Here is a 17,469-nt window from a genome sequence, read left to right on the forward strand (position 1 = left end):
GTCTGTCTGCCCTGGGCCCCAGCCCCATGCTATCAACACCCCATAAGCCCAGTCACAACCCCAGCCCTGCCCACCCATCTGAATCCTGGACACTGCTCCCTGCCCACCCACAGCCACATTCCATCTGCCCAACTGAGTGTGCCCTGCCCACATGGGTCTCTGGCTAGTCTTCATGAAGACCCTGCCTGCCCCTTCATTCAGCACCCCAAGTGCAGTGCCTGGGCACCAAGGCAGCAAGGCAGAGGCCAGTGGCAACACTGGCAGTGGCAGCCAGAAGTAGCCACTGCTGCCAGGGCTCCTGAAAAGCCATGGCTGCCCATCCCTGGGTTAGGGGCTATGGAGTAATGAAGAAAGTCAGCCACTGAAGCAAAATGAATGAAGTAAACCCCACAAAATAAAAGGAAAGAAATAAAAAAGGAAAATAAATAACAATGAAAAAAGTCTCATGTGCCAATGAATTAGGATTGGGTTGGATGGGCTTGGAGAACTGGTTAGCAGGACCCAACTGGTGCCCCATGATAGGTGGCAGCCTGTGGTTGACAAATGTAGGTGAATAGTCGCTGGCAGCTTGCATAGGGTTGCATCCCCTCGGGTGGGAGGGACAGTTGACTTGGTGCCAGTACTACCCACTGGGCAGTAGAGTTCAGGGTTGAAAAGTTTATCCAGACAGAACAGGACATGAGGGCAGGGGATGGTACATCCCAGAATGCTGGAGGACTGCAAATTGGTCGTTTTATCTCTTCAGAAGAGTTACACATTACTGTAACACAAGCTGGGTAACAGTTCAAAGATAAACCTCACCCAAAGTGGTATAACTAAGAGGCCTAAAGAATGCTAGTTTTCATGCTTTAATGTGCAGACACTCCAATATTAAGAACTCTTACCATAGCCCAAGGGTAGCATGCAACAACATCTTTAGATCATACTAAATCTGATATTAAGCAAGGTTAAAGTTAGAACAGGCTGTGACACAGTCACTCATTAAGAGTTAATACTATTTCTTGCTTGTACAACTCTGACTTGCCTCCGTCCTGCCATCTGGACAGCTATCACCCAGAAGATGTGCTTGTTGTAGTGGCCCATTTTGAACGGTAAAAGTGTGTTCTCCTGGCCTCAGATGACCAGGTCAGCCACCTAGTCTGCCCTCCAGCTGGGTCTCCGGTGCTGGCCCTGGGCAGGCTTCTCTGCCTGCATTTCACCATTCATCTCACCAGCAGAGATCCTGGTGTTCCCGGTTTAAAAACTGCAAATTGATGCCAGGACCCCAGGTGACAGCCAGTGGTCCACTGTTGCCTGAAGATGCAGCCTGAAAACCAGGCCCGCAACATGCAGCACAGTTGGTGCTGAGTCTGAGGCAGCCAGGGCCATGCCACACTGCAGGGGGACTCTGCCAGCAGTGGACCCTGAGCTCCCAATGGCTGCTGATGCTGCTGAGTGGGGGAGGGGCTGTGCATCCTGTGGGGGGAGGTGGGCAGCGGACCCACCCCTCCTGAGCAGTTCTCTGCCACCCCCACACAGCCCCCACCACTGTCCCCTCCACCCCCACATACCTTCTTACCTGGGATGGTGCCTGGGTCCAGATCATGCTGCAGGTGTGTCTGTGTGAGAGAGAGAGAGATGGGGGTGAGGGTGGAGGAGCATTCTGGGTAGGAGAGGCCACCAGAGCTGGGCTTAGAACCCCCTCTGTCCCTCTAGAGCCACAAGTACAGGGGGAGGGCAGCTTGGAAGGGAAGGGCCTTGACTAGCCCATTCCCTGAGCCCCAGTCAAGGGCTTCCCAGAAATGGCATGAGGATCACTGGGGCCTGGGCACAGCTGCAGGGAGCAGAACAGGAAAGGCTGGCTCATGGGTGACTGCTGCCTCTTGAACCAGCGAGCCAGTTGTGCTGATGGGGGGTGGGGTCCCTCCGTGGCTGATCTCACTCATCAAAAAGCAGCTGCACTCCTTCCAGAAGTCCCGCAGCCACTTGCGGAAGTGGTGCAGCTGCTTTTGCTGGTGGCCCCACTCCTTGGCTGGCACTCTCAGACAGGGCACTGGCACTCCTGCTTGCTCCCCTGCCTGTCACCTAAAGAGGGAGTGTGGCCTGACAGGGGGTGCACCAGCCCTCTCAGGGGGTGCACGTGCATCCTCTATGTGTTGCCACTGGGCTGGCTGCTCAGAGCCACAGAGCAGCTGGTGAGACAGCTGTAGCTGGACCCATGTCCTGGTGCTGGGGTGGAGCTGCTGCTGAGAGGAAGCTAGCGGGGCAGGCAGGGGTTGCGAGTCATGAGTGAGTGGGCAGGGTGGGAGGATAAGAGTGAGGGGCAAGGGCAAGAAAGTGGCATTTCAATGTTGCTCAGCATTCCACATTCTGGCGAGCAAAGTGGGCAGGGGCAGCTCTGATGTTTCTATGGTTAAAAAACAAAAACAAAAGCAAATACCAAAGTGTATATATATTTAGAAATTTTATGATAATGATAGAGGTACTGGTAGATTTCCAAATTGCTTTAAAATTATAAATATATCAGTAAAACATTGCCCAACTGATCTCTCTATATATAGTATTTGGGGTATTTTAATGAGAGAATTTGGGTTTCTTATGAAAGAATTTGCAATTTTTAAACCGGGAACACCAGGATCTCTGCTGGTGAGATGAATGGTGAAATGCAGGCAGAGAAGCCTGCCCAGGGCCAGCACTGGAGACCCAGCTGGAGGGCAGACTAGGTGGCTGACCTGGTCATCTGAGGCCAGGAGAACACACTTTTACCGTTCAAAATGGGCCACTACAACAAGCACATCTTCTGGGTGATAGCTGTCCAGATGGCAGGACGGAGGCAAGTCAGAGTTGTACAAGCAAGAAATAGTATTAACTCTTAATGAGTGACTGTGTCACAGCCTGTTCTAACTTTAACCTTGCTTAATATCAGATTTAGTATGATCTAAAGATGTTGTTGCATGCTACCCTTGGGCTATGGTAAGAGTTCTTAATATTGGAGTGTCTGCACATTAAAGCATGAAAACTAGCATTCTTTAGGCCTCTTAGTTATACCACTTTGGGTGAGGTTTATCTTTGAACTGTTACCCAGCTTGTGTTACTCTTCTGAAGAGATAAAACGACCAATTTGCAGTCCTCCAGCATTCTGGGATGTACCATCCCCTGCCCTCATGTCCTGTTCTGTCTGGATAAACTTTTCAACCCTGAACTCTACTGCCCAGTGGGTAGTACTGGCACCAAGTCAACTGTCCCTCCCACCCGAGGGGATGCAACCCTATGCAAGCTGCCAGCGACTATTCACCTACATTTGTCAACCACAGGCTGCCACCTATCATGGGGCACCAGTTGGGTCCTGCTAACCAGTTCTCCAAGCCCATCCAACCCAATCCTGACATCAGGCTGGGCCTGGTGCTGCCTTCATGAATCAGGCCTGGCCCAACAGTCCATGGGGCACTTGTAGGCAGGACCCATCCTGGCCCGATGCACAGCCCCTCCATGTGGTTCTGGGACCCTGGGTGACAGCCAGAGTGACCTGGCGCTGCCCAAAGGTGCATGGCTCTGAGCCAGGTTGGGCCCACAACATGCAGCACAGGCAGCACTAGGTCTGAGGCAGCTGAGGCTGTGCTGCACCACAGGGGGGCTCTGCCAGCAGTGGACCCTCAGATCGGGGGGGGGGCAGGTATCAGGAGACCCACCCCTCCTGAGCAGTCCCCCTGTTCCCCCACAGCCACGCCCCCAGTTCTCTCCACCCCCACTTCCCTACTTACCTGGGACGGTGCCTGGGTCCAAGTCATGCTGCAGGCTTGCCCTACTTGTATTTGCCCCACCATGCTGAGGCAGCTTGCTGGGGCAGCAGGGGCACAAGGAAGCCATAGAGACACTCTGGCCGGATGCCAGTGCATCTCTGTGGAGGACTCAGCCTCCGGTTGCCTCAGGGCATGCTATAGGGGTGTGCCTTGCCCTGCTTTTTTTCCCATGGGTTTTTTGTTTTTTGGGGGGTATTTTATACTGGATTTACAGGTATCAAATTTAGAGCCCATGCTGCAAATATGCAGCATGGGAAACAATTTTTTGTTCCCAGCATCTCCAACTGTTTTGAGACACCACAACTGGCATATCTGCACTCATCTGGATGTGCCCTTGGGCTCTATCCTTACTGAAGAACTGCTGGGAGCAGTTTATCCTGGGATGCTGGAGGACTGCAAATTGTTTACTTTATCCCTGTGAAGCAGACTAAAGTTACCCTAATGCAAGCTAGGTAGCACAGCTCAGTTAACACTCACTTGAAGTTGTGTAACTTTGAAATCCTCCGAGGGAACTCAGCATGAGTTAATGAGCTTTAACATGTGGGACCTTTTCTTTTCAGTGTCTTTAGTTTGGTCTAAGTGTAATGTGTAACTTTACCGTTACTGGGCCTGTCCACACATGCAAGCACGTGCACTTGCAACAGCTCAAATAGAAGAGGTACAAATTTGAGCCGGGGCATGCACTTTGTTGTGCAGCAAATTGTGCCACTTGGGGCAAAATAACCCTGCCTGGCTCCTCCCAGATCTGCAGCCAGGGGGAGCTAGAGCCTGAGGCCATCACCTGTGTTGTCCCCAGCAGTATAAAAACCTGCCCTGGCTAGCAGCTTCAGGGTTACTTGACCTCAGAAACTTCTGGGCAAACTAGCCCCTTATGTCAGCTAGACTACTGAAGCAGCATCCCAAATTCACTTTTTAAAAATACCACAAAATCCACATTCTTCCACAATTAGAACAAAAGGGGGTGGGAACTGATTAGATGAACAATGTTTTATTGCTATATTTACAATGTTAAAGAAATTTGGAAGCCTACCAGTGTCTCTAGCATCATAAGAAAATAAATCCTAAATATCTACATGTTTTAATGTTTTCTTTGGGTTTCCTTATCACATGATGGGTGTGAGATGGGGGTATGTGGGGTTTGCAGGAAGGGGTGGGAAGGGAGGTGGGAGGATGTGGAGAAATTTGAGTCACTGTGTGGGTAGGTGTGGGGGGACTGTGGGTGTGGGGGCTGCTTTTTTTTGTTCCTACACGTGCTTCTTGTGGCATCTCAAAAGGGGTTGAGATGCTGCAAGAGGCACACGCAACTTGTCTGGAATTGCCCACTATCTACTATTCATAATGCTTGACTTCCATGGTACATAATCAATGGGAGCATTGTTGTTTTTTTTATGTGGATGGGTGTAAGATATTGCACATGGCTTCATATTAAGTCCACATAGGTTCCCATCACTACAGGTTTATATTCCCACAGTTTGTCCTTTTTATAGCTAAAAACTGTAGCTTACAAGTGAAAAAATACCTGCATGTTTTCAATGGAGTCACATTGCTTGGAAACAGTGCAGTGGAATGAAGTGTCATGCCCTCCAATTATTGAAAGAATTAATAAAGATCGTTCCAAAGTAAATATGCAACAGTTGCCCAGGCAGGCTTACCTCATACTATTAACCTGCTCTTCAATGTTAAAAAACAGTACTGACACAGCAAGACACAGAAGATGATGAGCAATCTCACAGACTGCTTTAATTTTTCATCATTGATTTTCTGTTTAGTACACAGTGAACAGCTTCGGGATTAAGATGATTTTCATTCATAAATATTTTTGGATACAAGAACCCAAGTCAATTGTCATTTAACCTCTGAGAATTAAAACTTGCTATCCAGTGAAAAAATATTTCTCTTCATGAAATGAATGTGGGTCAAGAATAGTGGTTCTCAACCTTTTTCTGACTCAAGGTACCCTCAGGGGACCTCTCAAAAAATGCCAATTCTTGGCTTTCACTCATTTTTTGACTACAGAAAAATAATACAGCAATTCTTCTGTTGCAAAGAACTCAGCAAGACCACAATAGTTCAAGATGATTTTAACACTGCGGATTCCTATTTGAAACCTCTGTGCTTACCGTGTGAATCACGTATAATAGGGATGTGTGAAGCTTTGGTCCCTGATTCGAGTCAGTGGAAATTTGGCCCAATTTAGTGGCCAAATCTTTGAATCCAAATTGAATCAGAGGACCCTTTAATCTCTCCAAATCACATCAGAACCCTCCAAATCAATTGGGAGAGATTCAGAAAGATTCAGTGATTTGGACATAGACACAGCTTTAAATGTTTTTTCTACATACCTCAGGGTACCAGGTGGCTCATGAATGCTGTGATGCTGGGGCAGATGGAGTGCCCCAAAGGAGTAAAGGGGGCTCCCCAGTGCACTTGGCAGCAGACCCAGAAGTGGAACATAAGCACTTCCAGTCCACTTCCAGGTCTGCTGAAGAGCACATAGAGGGGTCCCCCACGGCCCCCTGGTTTGGTGACTGGTGCCTCCTGGGCCTAGGGAGGCACTAGGGATCCACCCGTGGCTGATCACCAAGCTGGGGGAGCATGGGGGGGGTAGACTCCCAGTGCAGTCCCCGACAGACCCAGAAGTGGATCCCCCAGGATCGCAGCATTCACAAGCTGCCTGGTACCTTGAGGTATGTAGAAAAAAACATTTAAAGCTGTGTCTATGTCCGAATCACTGAATCTTTCCTAATCTCTCCACTTCTGGGTTCGCCACCGAGCACATGGGGGGAAGGGGGACCATGCTCCTGTGGGACGCTCCATCCGCTGCAGCATCATAGCATTCATGAGCCATGCCTTGAGGTATGGAGAAAAAACATTTAAAGCTGTGTCTAAGTCCAAATGCTGATTCTCTGAATCAGCATCGAATCTTCAGATTCAGCTGAACCAAATCAGGGACAGTGATCCAAATCAATGAATCATATAACTGCCTCTGATTTGGGCCAAATCCAAATCTGAATTGAATAGGGCCTGTTAAGTTTTCACACCTAACTGTTAATATCGTGTGGCACCCCCAAGATACCCTTTAAAGGATCTGGCTTCACCCTGTTTGAGAATAACTGGTCTAGAAGAATAAGTTACAGGTAAAGGCCCTGTTGCTCATGCTACCTTGATCCAAAACTCTTCTGAGATCCATGTAGAACTTTCTATTGACCTAGAAAACTCAAGAAAGCATATAACGAATATCCATGCTGCAAACATGAGATGGGTGAACCTCACCAATTACATTAAATATGTTATAATAAAATTTTGAATGATACTCTAGACCAGAGGTGGGCAAAATGCAGCCCACGGGCTGGATGCAGCCTGCCAGGCCATTCTATCCAGCCTGTGGGGCACCTAAAAAATTTAGAAAATTAATATTTATCTGCCCCTGACTGCCTGTCATGCAGCCCTCAATGGCTTGCCAGAACTCAGTAAGCAGCTCTCAACCCAAAATAATTGCCTGCCCCTGATCTAGACCTTAATTGATAATCTGAATCTACAAATATTTATTCAAGATCTCAAAAAGAATTTGTTTCAAAAATTCTAACATTCCTTGAACCACTGCAGATTATATATTGACTGACTCACTGTCGCGAACAATGATTAGTATTTTCTCTTCTCTCTCTTTGCATGTTTCTCCTTTTGCCAGGGAAATATGCTGTGTTTTTCAAGTTGTATGCACAATGACAATTGCCCTTGAAGCATTTGTCCTATCTTGTACAAACAGAGGTTAAAAAGCAAAGTACTTTGGGAAACATTCATAGAGATTTTGAATATTATAACAGATAAGGAGTAACTGAAATTTAAAAAAAACACTGCACCATAACCTCTTTAAGAAATATTATTATATTTCATGAGTAGCAGCATCAAAATAAATTTTCAATCCCACTATTCTAGATTCTCATAAATAGGAATGGTACACACTCTTGTAAGGCAAAACAGATTCAAAATGCACTACAGTAGATGAATTTAAAACTACAGTAGAAGATGGAGACTCAGCCTGTTGAATTTATTCCATATTCAAAAGATACCCACAATTAGCTAATACAGATGTAATGACCTAAATTCCTTAAAATCTCACTAACAGATTCCCTGTCTCCAGCAGTTCAGGATAGTCATGTCAGCAAGTGCAAGCAGTCAATGCTGCCGGTTGATCTTTAAGCCAGAAATTGTCACAAATTGTGTTTCTGCATGTTTTACTAAAATAAATCCAAGCCTAATCTGAACCTTATTCCATCTCAAAACCAAAGCAAGTCCTTGAAAAACTGTTTGACTAAAAGAGGTTTTTAAGAAACATCAGAAATGTTGGCAGTAGCAAAGAAATGAGAGTCATTAGACTTTTATATTATTGCAAATATTTTAAGTATTAACATCTACATATGATAGTCTTTTTACATGAACTGCTTTTTTCCTACACTAACCACTAGTACATATGTATTATAAGTATTTATTTTCTGAAAATGTCCTGATAACAGCTACAAAATGGCCTATATCTCCCTGGAGATGAATTATTAGAAGTTTTAAAAATGAGCATTGACTAAAAGTTATCACTACCTAATGCCAGAGATACCAATTTATTTCTTTATAAATAAAAGAGGAAATAACTACGGCTACATAGTTGTATTAAATTAATTTGGGATTTTCAAACACCAACCACCATATCTTAATACTGAATGTAAAAAATATATAAACACAGATGGAATAAAGACTAGGCCAAACAGTGAGTATTAGGGCTGTGTGAAGCTTTGGTCCCTGATTTGATTCAGTGGAGATTCAGCAGCCGAATCTCTGAATCCAAACTGATCAGGAGGTTCTTTAATCTCTCTGAATCAAATTGGAACTCTCCAAATTGATTCAGGGAGATTTAGAAAGATTCGGTGATTCGGACATAGACACAGCTTTAAATATTTTTTCTACATACCTCAAGGTACCAGATGGCTTGTGAATGCTGAGATGGTGGGGGGGGCTGGAGCATCTCACAGGAGCGGGGTGAGGGGGGGTGCACTCCCCAGCGCACTCAGCAGCAGACCCGGAAGCAGACCAGAAGCATTTCCAGTTCACTTCTGGGTCTCCTGGGGAGCATGCAGGGGGCCTCCCCACACCCCACACCCCCTGGCTCAATGACTGGTCCCTCCTGGGTCTGGGGGTTACTGCAGTCCCCCTGTAGCTGATCACTGAGCTGGGGGTGTGCTGGGAGCCCCCCCGGCACACTTGGTGGTGGACCCAGAAGTGGACCCCACTCCTATGGGATGCTCCATCCACCCCAGCATCACAGCATCCACGAACCATGCCTCATACCTCAAGGTATATAAAAAAAACATTTAAAGCTGTGTCTTCAGATTAAGATTTAGCTAAATTGAATTTGGGACAGTGATCCAAATCAACGAATTGAATCACTGTCCCCAATTCGGGCCAAATCCAAATCAAATATGGGCTGTTTCACATACCCCTAGTAAGTATCACCACCTTCCAGCCTTCGTGTTGTTGTGAAAGCCAGAACACAGGGGTCCCTGAAAGCCAGGGGCTGCACTGAAGTCAACAGACAAACACTGCTATTAACTAGCTCAGCATCTGGCTTAGTATGTCTATTTTGATATACTTGCTACTGTGGGCTCCACAATTATTTCAGCATGATTCCTGTCCTTAAATCTCTTCTTTAGACCATAACACTGAATACGCTGATGTTCAACATGAAGTGATATGATCTGTTCCTGTCAATAAAAGAATCTCATTTTAAAAAAGAATGATATCAAATATCCCCAAGCTACTTCAAGTGCTTGCATTTTAGTAGGCACAATCTTGGTGTCTTAAAAATACTACCAGACCATTGAGCTGCTACTCCACTGAACAACACTCCATTTTTTGTAAAAAAGTTGCAGAACAGATGGGATTGGAAGATTCTAGTAATATACTTAGATCTTACTGACTGTGTTCAGCCTCTTTCTGGTCTCCCAATTTGTCTGCTCCTGTCCTCCATTTAACTGTGATGAAGACCTCAAGAACGGTTTCAACTTGCATTCATTACTTCCCCTCTGTTCTTTCCATGGCAATACCCTTGCTAAAAAAAGATTAGTAATTTTTCTAATGACTCTTATAGTCACATTTCAGTATTGTTAATGATTGAGCTACTTCCTCCATTCTCTGTACAAACCCCATAAAAATCTACAATACACATTTTATTGAGATGCTCCCTCTTAAGCTTTCTACAATACCATCCCTCAAATATGGAGGAGCTCCTCATAAATATCTGCAAAACTACTTCATTGTTCTCCTTTAACTCCCTCTTTAAAACCTTTCCTTTACTATGATGCCTACAAAGAATTGTGACAAAAGTTGAGCAGCCTTTCTTTTGTGACCCTCTCTTTTCATGCTGATCAGAGCTTTACCTCATGATTTCATTGTGCCCTCCTGTCAGACTGCTGTATGCATGGGTTACCTCTCCATTTGTACTTTGGGGCAGGGAATGCCTTTTTGTTACGTGTCGTTCAGTAGGTATCACAGTTGGCTCCTGGTGTATGATGGACATCTATCAGTTCTATCATAATTATTAATAATAACAATAAAGATACATTAAAATGCCACAGTTCATGGTTGAGCTACTTCAGCATATTATTTAATTCTCTGGCATACTTCCAAGTGCAAAGGAAAACAAGGGTAAAAGACTTAAGATTTGTTTGTTAGACCTTCTGGCCATGTCGACATGGATGTTTGGTTCCCTAGACACAACTAGCAGCAGTGCACCTTGTGCCACTGCTAGTTGTCTCTAGGGAACACCTGTGCTACACAGCCACTGGTGCATGGCAAGTTACTCTGGATAGGGGAGGGGAGGCTGAGGCCAGCAACTGTGCTAGCCCCAGCAGCCTTTCCTAGAGTCCTGGGGGCCTCCTAGGGCTGTAGCAGTGGTGATCCTGATGCTTGGAGCTTGGCCAGCAGCAGGAGCATGGTTCTAGGTGGCCAGGCTCCAGTTCTTAGTGGTGCACAAAAAAAATCCCTGAGCTGCTCCTTTGCAGTGTGGAGAACAGCTAAACATGTGGTGCCACAGATGTATCTGCGGCACCACATACTGCACAACCATGCTTACCTGGACACAGCCTCTAGATGCATCTACCTGTGCAATCAATGAGCATGAATAAACTCCAGCATTTATTGTTCTAGAGTTTATTGCTCCTGGGTGTGCCATTTGAATGTGCAATAAGTGTTGGAGTTTATTCACATGCAGCATGTTGAGCCAGGTCAGAGAAACCCTGGATGGAACAGGGCCCAGCTGTTCAGCAGGCAGCCCCGACACTGAAACACCCGCATGCCCCAGCCAGCCAGAGCAGCATCTACACATGTGCTGCTGCAGAGTACAAAACTCTGCAGCAGGATAACACTTGCATTTACAAGTACTATCCTGCTGTGAAGTAAATTAGTTTACTCCAGCTTAATAGGGGCACACGTGTCAATGCATGAGTTTTATCGTGCAGCTAATTAGTCAACTTTGCAGTAAACAGATCATGTAGACGTGCCCTCTGAGTACCTGAGTTCACTGAAGTCAATATGGCTACTCATCTCATGCTTGAGCTGAGCACAGATGTAAAGGTAAGAGGGATCAGATCTTTAGGTTTTTACATAAACTTCAACAGAAAATCATTCTTGTTTTGTGATCCCTCAAGTTAACTACAGGAATGACAATGATGAAATGATACAACTGTGCCTCCCTTTTTCAGATCAACATCATTTATGCACAGGAATGTTTGGAAGATTGGCCGCCATTCTCATTCATGCCCTTTTACACTATTTAAACCACGTAAAGGTCCCTTAAAGTGAATGACAAGAAACATTTGAACTCACTTTCAGACAACTTGATATTGCCAAGGTCATAAAAACTGGACTTTGTGTCAATGAGATTCAGACCCTTTATTTCTAAATTAATGTTAGTATGTGAAGTCTCTGATGTGTAATTAAAAATGCCTAATTCACCAAAGACGACATTGTCTCAGTGAAAGCTTGTCACCTTCTATATGGAACAGAAGCTATGCATTATGCATTTTATGAACTGATTTCTCTCAGCTTGTCAGCATTATTATATAATGAGGGCTATTTTAGCAATATATGGAAAACATGCATTCAGATTCTATGATTTAGGGTTGTTACAATTAGTAGAAGTTAATTTTTGACAGGCATTTCCCTAAACAGGAAAATATGAAATGCACAGTGCGATTCCTTGATACTGAAGAGACAAAGGGAGAGTGTCTTATGTTAATCTGTCAAGAGAAGAAAAAATCTACCAGCAGCATCTACCAAGTTATCTAGGTGAAAAAAAAAAATTATATTAGGCATTCAACTTTAAAAAACCAAATAGTTGGCTAACAATTACAGCAATAAAATGAATTCATAAACAAATAATTGAAAGTAATTGTAACAGAACAGGATAGAAAGAGTTCATTGGATACATAAGCACTTTCATGTTACTGTTCATAATGTGAGCACAATGTGAAAAAGGTATCTATAATGGAAATGGACACAATATATTCATGAACTATCACTGGTTTGAGAAACAGGTTTCTCAGTGTATTTTCAGCTGTGTCTTTCATTTAATGGAGCGGGGATTAATCCACTGCACTAAGTCAGAGAACATTATTCTAGCTAGATGGCTGTGTAAGCTCAAGTGACACAAGATAAAATAATCGTGTCTCTTTTTAAAGCACATAAAGGTCATAAAATAACACTAATTTCCACCCTCTCCCCACCATTTGTTTGAGACCCAGTAATAACTACATGAAAGTGAATAAAAATTACCCCATATTTAATATCACATTTAATATTAATATTTCAAAATATAAAGAATTAGTTGTTTTAACCAATCAGACTAAAAACAAAGGGTCTCTATACAGAAGGAAACACCTCCCTTCCACTTAAGTTAACTGGCCATGGTAATTTCATAAACACAAGGTTTCTACTGCAGCCAGTTTGCTAGAATTTTGTGCAAGAGCATTATTTATTATTACAAAACAAAGTAGATCTTTTCTAATCCAAGTTGTTCTTCTATCAATTATTGGTGTTTGCTAAACAAGCATGAGCTCAGGATAGGAAAGGGTGGTGTGGTAAAAACTACATTTTGTTACTTACAAGTTTTAAGAAATGAGAAAAAAAAGACTGCAGTCTATCACTACTTTCCTATCCAAAATACTGTTGTCCAGAAGTGTTACATAGTGTCACTTTCCAAATTGGCAACAGGATGGGCAGAATAGGTAGAGAGGATAGTCCTCTGTGCATTCTTTCTCGCTTGGGTTTGAGAATTGAAAGAGTCTATCCAGATGCCACTCAATAGGTATGTATGTGGAAACGTAAGGGACCAAACGTCGCTTCTTCTGGACAACCACCATCATTCAAAGCCAAGGGAACTGATTCACCCACAATATATGGCAGTAGAGAAGTCTTACCTTGGGTATTATGTTCAGTATTGGGCCCCTCAATTCAAGAAATATGTGGGGAAATTAAAAAGAGTTTAGTAGAGAACGACAAAAATGATATGAGGCCTGAGAAACATAACTTGTGAGGACAGGCTGAAAGAACTAGGATTACTTAGTCTGAAGAAGAGAAATAGATTGGAATTTGATAACAGTATTCACGTACCTGAAGGATTGTTAAATGAAGAATGGAGATAGACGATTCTCTGGGGCCACAGGAGACAGGATAAGGATCAATAGTCTTAAACTTAAGCAAAGGAAATTTAGGTTCAATATTAAGAAGAATTTTCTCACTACAAGAGTGGTTAAACATTGGTGTGGGCTACCCATAAAGACTGTGGAATCTCTATCCCCAGATGTTTTAAGAGCAGGTTAGACAGACACCTGACTGGGATGATTTAGTCAGAAGCAATCCTGCCTTGAGCATGGGGTTAAACTAAATAGTGTTGGGAGGTCCATCATATCCTATTAATCTATGATTCTATAAAGTGCAGCTATTATTTATCATTCATAGTGATTCTGGAAAAGCCAATATGAGATTTCATTCCAGAAAACCCAGAGCAAATCTATCCAGTATAGAAAAAAAAGTTTTCTAACCACTATGCCTGCATATTCAGCATAGGATTTGAGAGAGAAATTGAGTTCTCTCCTCATTTTGGAATAAAAGTTCTGCAAGCCTTTGTCTTCCATAGGAAGGTACCATTTCAATTTGGCACCAAGTCAACAACACTATTGCTTGTACCAGCCTCCCCTTTTCCCCCCAGATCCTTACTATCTAATTCTGTTACTTCCTCTCTCTTCTATATCACTGTTTCAATTTCCCTTTCACCTACTAATTTTTGCTTTTCATCACACAATTCTTTTTTCCTCTAGTAGTTTATAGCTGCATGTTAAAATATCTTTTCCAGGGACAACTCTTTCATTGCCAGAAGGAACGGTAGTGGAGAGAGAGAGGCTGTCTTCAGTATGTGTTTAAGGCAAAATAAAATATTTCTGATGGAACACAATTAACAAGCAGCACTGCTATCAGGCATATGTATAACAAACATCCAGCTTTGAAGTTTTCCATGAATCCAAATCATACCCACTTAAACAAAAGGTCTTATCTACATCAGGGAAACCACAGATTAGACATCTAGTGAAGTTCAAGTAAAACAGGAGGATCTTTCTTTCAGTCTCCCTTGACCACTAGCTCGTTGGAACATATTATTAATTCAGGTGGTAGGTTTCAAGATGTTATACAAAGATCTTAACCAAGGTAAAGAAGGGAAGTACTAGAAGACTATAGCTTATGCAGTTTAACATCGTGGAGAAATTACAGATGTGAAAGCTAATTTCTTCAAGTAAGGAATCCTTTTTTGGCATATCAAAAACTGTTTTGAAAATATCCATTCTGATGCATTCATTTTTGACTAGAACTATGTGTTCCCAAACCCATTCTGTTCTTAGTGTAAAGCATGTAATTTCCACTTAAGTCAGTGGAAGCGGTGTATGCTTATCTGTGGGCACATTAGACTTCTTGCTGGAAAGTAACAGTAATATAGCAGTGCTCATTGAGTGATGACAGAATAATTCACAGCCATGGTGGGTATTAAAAAAGTAATGAGTGTTTCTAAAAATGTTTAAAAAACTTAAGTATTATAACACATGCGCCTATACATAGTCATGATGTTAGGGAACTACTGTATACAACCACTACAGTATTCCTTTAAATATAAAAGATTAACAGATCATGCATTTCTGTAAATCTCCATTGTGCCAGCCAGTTTGAAGGAATGATAAGGGAGTAACATATTCCTAGTCATGGCTAATAAAGTAGAGCTTTTCACTTTGCTTGGGATCAGCAATGTTGGGTTAAGCCTATCTAGCTTCTTTTACACTGATGTAAGGTGCATTTTAAATGTAAATTGCTATGGTGAATAGTGTGAGATTAACCAAAGAGGTATCTATCCAGTATTTATTATTATAATTATAATGGTAGTAAAGTATTGCTGTAATTAAACCAAGGCCAAATTCTAATAATGCTAGAACAATGTGGATTACAGGACCAAGTAGTAAAAACAGCTCTGTGAATGGTTTATAGGTTTCTAAAAAGACAGAGCAATTAAGGTCTATCTAATTTTTTATTTCACTGTATTTCTGCTGAACTAACAGAAAAGTTAGACTAGATATGAATAATCAGAAATTTTGCAAAAAAACCCACAAAGTGTTATTAAAAATACAAAAGTGAAGGATTCCGTATTTTAAATATAAATTAAATATCTTAAGATTCTTGCGCATAAATATCATATAGCCAAATTTAGTCCCACTCAATTTTATGGACTTCTCAATTTGATGGCTCAGAGGAAAAGCATAGGAGTCAGCTTCTAAGAAAATGAATAATTTTCACATCTGTAAAATGTTCCATAAATTCCAAAAAAGCTCCCTTAGTGAGAAATTATGGTCTGAGGGAGACATGCCCCAAGACTTACCTATGAATTACTCCAGTCTTCCTAAAGAGCCCCAAAGAGGGAAAGTCAAACAGAAACCATATCAAGAGGTGCCTATAGATGTCCTCATTCATGTTCTAATTAGAATGCTCCAGTGTCACCTCACCGTCACATGTATTAAGTCCCCGTGAGTTTCAAAATGGCTGTAGGCCAATTCACCTTATTGAATGAGCTTTAGATAAAGCATCCTGCACCCATTTTGAAATGTGCAGGGGCTTAATACCAGAAAATTGGTGGGCTATTTCAATTAGAGCAGCTGTCCAGGAACTGTTCTAATTAAAGCGTTCCCCTCCCCACCCTCAAGTACATGTCTAGCCAGCTATTAAAACCATCTATACAATCTGCTGCGAGTGACACCTTGTTATGAAAGTGGAGAGTGCTCTAAGAGTACCATTACTTTAGTTTCCTCCTCAGCTCCTACTAATTCAAACCCTAACTCAACAGAAGAATTGTTTTACAGCCCTCTGAGAACTATTGGATGAGGAAGTGGACACTAGTGCTTCTTGCTCCCAATACCACTAAAATCTTCTGCTTAATCTTTTAATATGGCTCAATAAAGTCATCCTGGGAGCAAAATATCACACAAGCTATTTTTAAAAACTGTGTTGTTTTGAAAAGAAAGTTTTCCAACACTTAGCATTAGTTAAGAGAAAAGAAGCTGAAACTGAGCTGAGAAAGACTCAGATATTCTATAGGCATAAATGACTGACAATTTTCTGGAAGATAAAGTAGATGCCAGTGAATCAATATTATGACTATGGAAAGATCCAGGCTGGTTACTGGTCAACAGCACAACAACACGATGAGGCTAGGATGCCTGATGCATGTCTTGGGAAGGAATGCCATGATTGCCACAGCCTAAAAAACTTGCCCTTTCTGTACGATATAGAAACCCAGTATTGAGATTAGTAGTAGGCCTGTACAAAGCAGCAAGTATTTAATTTGGATTCGGATTCAGATTTGGGTGATTCGGAGGGACAGTGATTCCATTTGGTGATTCAAGTCACTGTCCCAATTCAACTCAGTTGAATCGGTTTCAAAGAATCGGTGCCAATTTGGTTATAAACTAAACAGGCAGCAGTCCTCGACCATGCTGGACACATTTGGCTCCAGCTGGTAAGTCTGTTGTGGTGGATGGAGGGGAGAGGGAAGGGGTGCAGGGTGGAGTGGGCAGGACATCACCCCTACAGTGGGGGAGGGATTGGGCCTGGGACAAGGTGCCTAGCTAGGGCGGGGGGGCACTGGACCCGCCATGCATCGCTGGTCCAGGAGTGCATGGGAGCGGCCATGTGCCCCCAAATCTGCACAGTGGGCTGGGCTGGGCTGCATTCCAGATGGACAACGGAAGGCACTGGGAGTGGGGACTCTATCCTGCTGCCACTTGTCCAGATGGGGGGGGTTGCACAGAATGCGGGCACAGCAGCAGCAGAAGCCTCTCCAGCCTTCCCACACAAGTCACTGCTTCATCCCACCTTGCCCTCGTCAGGAGAGCAGTGGCAGGGCATGACAGCAGGCGTGTGCACCCAGATCAGGGCAGTGCCAGCAGCAGGGGCTATGGGGAATTTTAGGGTGGCTGCAGCCCCCACATAACCCCTGCTCCACTGCACTCTGCAGGGTGGACGGAGCCAGGGCTGTGGTCTGGCCTGTGGCTGGAGCTAGCCGCTCAGAGCACAGCCCTGGCTCTACCTACCCCATGGAGCGCAGCCTGGT

The 17,469-nt window shown here is 43.6% G+C and overlaps 2 long non-coding RNA genes across 2 annotated transcripts in view; one reads left to right on the forward strand and one right to left on the reverse strand.

The window, feature by feature from the left end:
* Nucleotides 1-13,460, reverse strand: part of LOC149857260 (uncharacterized) — a 79,300-nt gene extending 65,840 nt beyond the window's left edge. Inside the window, exons 1-2 of the long non-coding RNA XR_016444090.1 lie at nt 13,437-13,460; nt 1,559-1,598 (exon numbers count right to left, since the gene is read on the reverse strand). This is a non-coding gene — a long non-coding RNA (uncharacterized LOC149857260). The remainder of the gene's footprint in view (nt 1-1,558; nt 1,599-13,436) is intronic.
* The window catches only part of LOC149857261 (uncharacterized), a 50,121-nt gene that overhangs the window by 29,043 nt on the left and 3,609 nt on the right, over nt 1-17,469 (forward strand). The window lies entirely within an intron of this gene.

The sequence above is a fragment of the Crocodylus siamensis genome, chromosome 9 (genome assembly GCF_052110815.1).
Source record: "Crocodylus siamensis isolate JL-2025a chromosome 9, ASM5211081v1, whole genome shotgun sequence".
Taxonomy (NCBI): Eukaryota; Metazoa; Chordata; order Crocodylia; family Crocodylidae; genus Crocodylus; species Crocodylus siamensis.